This window comes from Cnephaeus nilssonii, assembly GCF_951640355.1.
Source record: "Cnephaeus nilssonii genome assembly, chromosome: 17".
Taxonomy (NCBI): Eukaryota; Metazoa; Chordata; class Mammalia; order Chiroptera; family Vespertilionidae; genus Cnephaeus; species Cnephaeus nilssonii.
The window spans coordinates 13,698,233-13,706,012 of NC_137088.1; the positions used below are offsets into that span (position 1 = coordinate 13,698,233).

The 7,780-nt window shown below is 42.4% G+C and overlaps 1 pseudogene across 1 annotated transcript; it reads right to left on the minus strand.

The window, feature by feature from the left end:
- Positions 1–5,804: 5,804 nt before the first annotated feature.
- On the minus strand, positions 5,805–6,874 carry LOC307113083 (ATP synthase subunit gamma, mitochondrial-like; annotated as a pseudogene). The gene is made up of 2 exons: positions 6,601–6,874; positions 5,805–6,389 (listed from the first exon to the last, which is right to left on the minus strand). The product of its transcript is annotated as an ATP synthase subunit gamma, mitochondrial-like (transcript).
- Positions 6,875–7,780: the final 906 nt, after the last annotated feature.

Here is a 7,780-nt window from a genome sequence, read left to right on the forward strand (position 1 = left end):
TAAGAGAGAGCAAGGAATAAGCAAGTTGGGAGAAATGGCTATTGGGTAAGCTGACCAGTTGTGCCTGTCACACTGAGAAAGAGGGTTTTGTGGTATGAACACGAGGAGATCATTTATTAACAATTTGAAAAAAGACATACAAGTCATGACTATAGTATTTTTAAGTGACACCTGGTGAGGACAGTTAATATCTTGGATGACAGAATTTAGTTTCAAAAATTAAATGTTTTTTCAGAAAGGTAATATCTTTACATATAGATGAGACACAAATTCCCTGAACACAGAGGCATACCTGGCTCGACATCAGTTATGTGAAAAAGCTATTGAGATTTAAATGAATCACTAATTCCAATATGAGTGAGAGTACCTGACTGAATTCACAGAAATAGAAATACACAAATTGTGAGTAACTTAGCTACAGATAGTCTTAATCTTTTTTTTGTGTGTGATTTTTATCTCATTCTATTATTCATTCATTCACCCATTCATATATCTTCATTGAGTATATGTCCTATGGGCAGGACACAGTGGTACAGGCACTGGAGAAACACCAATGCAAAAGTTAGAAAACAACTAAGTAGTAGAGTAATCAGAAAGCATGATAAATCCTACAAAAATAAAAAGTTATGGGAACTGTACAATTGGACAAGGGGTGGTTTGGACTTGGCTTTGGGGATTGCAGAAGATGTCTCTGAGGAAGTGCTAATTCTGCTGAGACTGCAAGAATGAAAAGAAACTGGCTAGGCAGGTTCATGGGGGGGAAGCAGGTATAGGCAGAGAAAACCGGCGCTTTTGAAGGTGCTGATGTGCAGAAGAGCAGCGTGAGCTTGAGGAAATGAAAGCCCTGTGTGGTTTGCAGAGTGGAACTGGGAGGGCGCGTGGGAGTGGGAAGGTAAGTAGAGGTGAGGATGTAGAATTGTACAAAGACACAACTTCACAGCATTATGGGCCATGATAAGGTTGTCGATCTTTACTGTAAAAGCATGAGAATGCATTGCTTTGCCCTGTAGGAAGATCCCCCTGGCTGATGTGTACAGAATGAACTGGAGGGGGCAGAATGGATGCAGAGACACGGGTCAATAAGACATAGAGATGCTGGCAGCTTGGACGGTGGAAGGAAAGAGAAGGAGAGATACTTAGAATTTGGAGATGGAGTAGCTGTGGGATGAGGCAGAGGGGAGGTTTCAAGACTGATTCCCAGTGTTCCCTCTTTTCAAATTGAGCAAATGGATCTACATTTGCTGAGAAAGGACATTGGAGGAAGGGATGGAGGTCAGTTAGGGACACACTGAGAGACATCCGAGGGGCTCTGTCCACGGCAGCTGGACTGATGGGCCTAGGGCTTTGAAGAAAGGTCTGGATGGAGGTCAAATGTGGCCATCTGAGTAGAGATGGTGAGGAACGAGGGCGTGGGTGAGATTGTTGAGGTAGGAAGCACATCAGAGAGAAAAAATGCTGGCCTGGGACCAAGCCTTTGGAGCCAACATTCAAATTTGAGTTGAAGAGGAAGATCTGCCTAATAACCCTGAGGAGTGGGATGTCGGGAGGGAGGAGGAAACCAGGAGAGTTTGGCATCGCAGAAGCCAGAAGAATGGGATTGAATAGGAACGGGCAGACTGTAGAATGCAGGTTTCACATGCATGAAGTCTGGTGGACTAAAAGGCCTCCTTACCTGCCCTCATCTGAAATTGAGGTACATTCTCCCAAATCGGCTATACCTAATGAATAATGTTTAAAATTCCCTATTCTGAACATTTAAATTGTGTGAGTTTAACCTCTGATGCATCTCGACCTAAATTACTTTTGGTGATCATTTCCCCCCCATTTTGTGAGCCACTGGCTCTGAATAGAACGTAAGTTTCCGAACCCTCAGCTCTGGAAGTTTGCATTTCAAAACACCCTTCAGCGGCTGCCGCAGGCCTTCGATGGGTGAGCAGTCAGTCTTGGGTTTTCACTTCCTCTACGGGGGAAGAGCTCACTAAATGAGGACAGGGTGTTGACCTGGAGTTGGCCCCCATCCACTGTGCATTTCAAAGCAGATTAGGAGACACTTTGAACAAGCCCTTGCCGCACGCAGGTGTCCTTCCCAATGCCTGAGGTGGAACCAGAAATGAGTTCCATGAATTGTTAATGCTGATCCGAAACAGGGCTTTCAATAATTCCTGCCCTCATCTCTTCTCTGGCTGTAGCTCACATTCCAAAGGAGGGCAAGAGGCAGTCCTCACAGAGACGCCCCAGAAGTGATCACAGACAAATTAGAGAGCTCAGACATTCAGGGGCAAAATACAAGTTCGTTTGGTTCTTTTTTAGGTCACTAACTTTCCATTCTGAGTGGATGTATAGACATCTCCCCCACCATCCTTTCCTGACACTTCCCCCTCCTTTCTGGCATCTGGGGGTGATCTCTCTTGAAGCATTTAGTGTGGGGGCATCATTAACATTTTTAGTTGCTGTGCTCAAACAATAGCTTTGGTTCGGTGCATTTTTGTGTATCCTAAAGCAATTTAAACACATGCACATACAACTACAGCTTACTAGACTTTTTTTTTTCTTAAAGAGAGTAGAAGCAAGGAGGGGAGAAAGAGAGGGTAACATTGATGTGAGAGAGACATATCAATTGGTTGCCTCCTGCAAGTAAGTGTGTTGGGGTCGAGGATTGAACCTGCAATCCAGGTATGTGCTCCCAACTGGGAATCCAACCTGTGACCCTTCGTTCCATGGGCCAATGCTCTAACCACTGCACACACCGGCCAGGGCTAGTTTTTTTAAATTTTTAATTAAAAATGCTTTGCATCTGCCGACTTTTCATAAATTCTGCCCCCAACCCCCACCCCCAGCGCCCCTAGCATGTTGTTTCTGCCCTGGGCAGCTTGTAGCCCCTTCCCGTCTTAAGTGAATTCTCTAGGCACAGTGACATCTGGCAGTACAAGAAAAAACAATCAACTGCCACTAAGAAATATTCCCCAGTGATACTTGCAATACTGAATTTCAGCCTTGTGTCAGGGGGAGAAGCGAAGGACTGCTTGCAGGAAGTTTCCCTTTCCAATCTGAAAAAATATTTAAGCAGAGAGTACACAGTCAAGGATTAGAAAGAAGCTGGATAATGAGGCTTTCTCAGTATTATCAGCACAGGAATCCAAAGTCATAGAGTTTAGAAGGACCTTCAGGGGTCATTTAGTTCAATCCCCTGCCTCTAGGCAGGATGGAACCGGAATTATTTTAGACAGGTGGTTGTCTACATCTGATTTCAAATGGCCTCTGGGGAAAAAAATTTCACAGCTTTTCTCAGTAACGAATTCCAGTCTATAATAATAGTGATGGCAACGAGGATGGTTTACTCGGAGATGTCGGGCCACATCACTGTCAATTAATGAAGAAACTGTGGGTAGGACTGGACTGCACCACACGCGAGTTTCTCTAAGTGTAGTCCCTTTTCTAGCTCTCTCATTTTAGTCTTCATTTTACAACCTTGACAGTCCAAAGGCTCTTTCTTCCTCGCTCCTCGCCAGTCCTCTTGCTGTATTTTAAACAAGTTTCTTTTTGTTTGGGCCTTAGGGGAGAAGAGGCTGCTGGCCTGCCTGCCCCTTTCTGCTCTGGGCTGTCTTTCGTAGACTAAGAAATTGTTATTTCACGTCTGTCTAAATTTTACTCTTTGCTACATACTCAATCTGATTGGTATTATTAATGGGAAGCACAACAAAAAAATGAAGACAAAGCTGCTCACAATCTTGCCATATCCATGGCTCAAACATTTCATTTTTTAGGGGCTTCTTTCTAGTACGTGTCCATATGTAAATTTAGTGTTGTTGTTGTTTTTTACATAATTTTTATTAGATATACCTTAAGGTTCTGTGTTTTTAAAAAATGCAATATTATATGTTAAGCATTCACCTCTTCCTCAGAATGATTTTATAAATCAGTGCATACAAGCACAGCATTGGTTTTCCCATAACTTACAGAGCCATTCTTCTTGGCGGGCATTTAAATAATTTCCAGTTTTGAAAAACAACATGAAAAAAATTGCTGTCAGAGCAAATAGAACTCTTCAGTAACCCCCCCAAATTGGCAGCACAGAGAGGTCTCTGGAGTCTCCCTGATGCTCACATTCCAAGACATGCTGAAGGCAAAGCCCTGATCCTTCCCTCAAAGCATTTGAGCGGAATCTCACTAAATGAGCTGCCAATGAGGCTCCGAACTCAGCTCAAGCATAAATTAAATTGACTCCCGTGCCCCTCTCCCACCACCATGCGCTAGCAGCCTGACGGAGGAATGGGCATGCTCTTTTCAAGGGTAAATATGATTGACTTCAGTCCGTACTGTTCCTTTGCATACAGTAATAAAAATAAACCATGAGACAAAGTAGGAAAATATGACCTATAAGCCAGAGGAAAAACAGTCCAAGGAATTGACCCACCTATGACACAGAGGTTGGAATTAGCAGTCAGGAACTTATAAATAGCTGTTATAAATCTGTTAAAGAATCTAGTGGAAAAGTGTAAACAAGTGTAGAATCTTAGCCAAAAAGTAAAAGGAAAATGTTAAAAGGAATCAAATGGAAATGCTAGAACTGAAAATATCTATCAACATTGATTTTAATAGTTGAATTGATAGACTGAAAGGCAGGAAAGGATCAGTGAACATGGAGACAGGTTAATAGAGATTATACAAGCTGAAAACAAAGGGAAAATAAGAATGGGAAACCAAAAATAACATCTGAGACCTTCGGGAGAATATTAAGTGATCTAATATAACTATTGTAGAAGTCTTAGAAAGAGAGGAGAGTGATATTGGAGTAGAAGAAATATTTGAAGAGATAATGACCTTGAATTTCCCCAAATTGATAAAATATAACAACCCACAGCTCCAAGAATCTCAATGAACCTCAAGCTGGATAAATTCAAAGTAAATCATAGGCAAACATAGTCAACTTCCGAAGAGCAGCAATAAAGGGATTTTGTAAAATTAGCCTGAAGAAAAAGATACATTACTTACAGAATAATGGCAGATTTGTCACCAGAAATAATGTATATAATATACATATCTACACACACACACACACACACACACACACACACACGTTCTTTAAAAGACTATTTGCTATTTAAAACAGCAATAAAATGTATTGTGGGGTAACATGTACTAGTAGAAGTAACTTATATGATGACAAGAGCACAAAGATTAGGAGAAGGCTAAATGCAATTAGACCGCAAGTTTTCTAAATTATTAATCAGGTAGTTAAACATTCTTTCACTGTTGATAGCTAAAGAAAATTCTTGTAAGGCCATTTTTATTCCCAACTCACACATACACAAATGGACATTCTCATACTGACCAAAATCTCTGGCACTTTTGCAGGCAGGATCATGCCTCCAGGACTGTGAGAAAGGTGTAGGAGTGTTGGTTCATGACATGAGCAGGAGAGCCCTTTACAGCAGAGCTTCCTGTTGCTCAGCAATCCCAGGAGGGGTAACGTGTGGGAAGATGTGGACACTCAGCCCTCCCATCTTCCAGGAGGAGTCTGCCCCCTCAGCCATGAAGAGGCTACCATTTCCCCCAGTGACCAGGATTTATCGGTGTGCCATGATGTAGAAAACGTGGGGAAAACTCTGTTCTGTCGTTTTCTTCCCTTCCCTATCTCCCTCCCACTGCTGGTCTGTTCTTGCTGCCAGGCACTGGCTTATGTTTTTTTATTCTTAGTGTAAATTGTTTATTGTAAGATAATTTATAAATACCTTGCTGTCTTCAGTAATTTAAACAATGGGCCAATAATTTCTTCTGACCAGCACAGCAGCAAGGTAAAAACAAAACCAGCTGGCTGAGTTTTCCTCCTTTACCTCTTGTCTGAGGATGAAACTTGATTTTCATTAATCCAGAGCTGCAGCACTGGAGATGATTTCAATCAACTCCTTTGTGCTGACAGCTTGGCCTATGCGGTTGAAGGTCAAAGTCAATTTGTCGATCACCTCAGGAGCTTTCTTGCTCGCATTGTCCATGGCCATCATCCTGGCATTTTGCTCACTAGTGGTGTATTCCTTCAGAGAATAGTGGATGATATTGGCCAGATGTATTCCTGGTAATTCTCCAGCATGTCAGCATCAATGTCGTCATAGGTACTCATGCACTCAGCACTTGCAATGGTATTAAGAGAAAAGATGGGCTTTTCTTTTGTCTTGTAGGAGATGACAGACCCGAATTGATTAAAGACAATAGATCCTTCATCAAGTTCATATTTAGTAATTCCAGGGCAATGACTGACACATCTCCAAAAGTAGGGGGTTTTCTTCCCACTTCTTTGAAGGTCACCAGAAACTGGTCAGAATGAGTCTTATGAAGTATACCCCTAATTTTATTACCGATTCCAACCATCTTAACTTTCCCAGCTGCTGTTTCTTTTTTATTTTATTTTATTGATTTTTTTTAGAGAGAGAGGAAGGGAGATAGAAACATAAATGAAAGAAACATCTATTGGTTGCCTCCCACATGCCCCCTACTGGGGATAGAGCCCTCAACCAGGGCAAGTGCCCTGACCAGGAACTGAACCAGTGACCTCTTGGTTCATGGGTTGATGCTCAATCACTGAGCCATACCTTCTGGGCTCACTTTTCATCTGTTTAGCAACCAAGAAATGGGTAGCACTGCAAAGCGCTCTATCTGAGGACACACCAGTAAGGAGGTGTTTCTTCTTGTTTGCAGGCACTTTATCATAAGCCTGTTCATACAAAGCCAAAGATCCTGTTCCATACACTTGAGCTGATTGCAGCTCCCTTTCAGCTCAGGCATATTTTGCTGCTGCTGCCATTTTCATAGACTTGCTAATTTTCAGGATGGTTTTAATTGACTTCAGTCACCTGGGAATATCTTTCAAAGTTGCCATATTTCAAATTTGGATCTAGTTGCACGGCCCAGGCCAAGACCCTGAAGGACGCCTACCTGAGAAAACTTGGTGGTCCTGGCCCTGCTGAACGTCAGTCAGACAGGCCTCACTGCGCATGTTGGCTTACGTTCTGAGTGGAGCATTCTGTAGCACCCCTGTAGTCACTTGGGGCCAGTAGGGCCCTGACAATTTGAGGCTGTTCTAGTAACCACTGGTGCCACAGAGGGCCTGGCGATGGCTCCTGGAGATGCTGTGTGGGCTGAGGGCCCCGCTTGGAGGTGTGAGTCCTGGTCCAGCTCTTGGTGATGCACCTGCTACCTGGGAGATGGTGACATAGGCTTTCTTGTAGGTAAAGTCAACTTTTAAATGTTGGGAGGAAGAGCTTGGCGTAACTTACTCTGCCTTAGATTTTTAAAAAGTAAAAATTTTGAGTTCGGGTATATTAAGAGAGATTATGAAGCAATGGAGTCCTTTTTGAAGGAGGTCAGTCTTGAGACCAAAGTATCAGAAATGCAGGGCCTGGGGGCAAATAATAAAAAAGCTTTAAAGGTTCCTTCTTGAGGTTAAGATAGACTTGTCAGCAAAAGAATGGAGGAAAGAGAAATCTAAATGTCCAGGATGAGCATCACAAGGATGCTTAGTGACTAACAGATGGATCAGAAGCCATTCAATCCCAAGTTGTACTAGAAGAATGAGAAACAACCATTGACAACATCGAAGAAAGGTGTGGATGAACATGCCCATCTTCAGGAAAGCACAAAACTACTTTCATAAGACAATGAAGGATAGAGTGAAAAACGCAATTAAAAGAAAAAAAAATGGTTGAAAATTCTAATGCAACAGTTCTCAGTTTTGGTGTTAGGACCATTTTATAGTCTTAAAAATTATTGAGGACCCCCAATGACT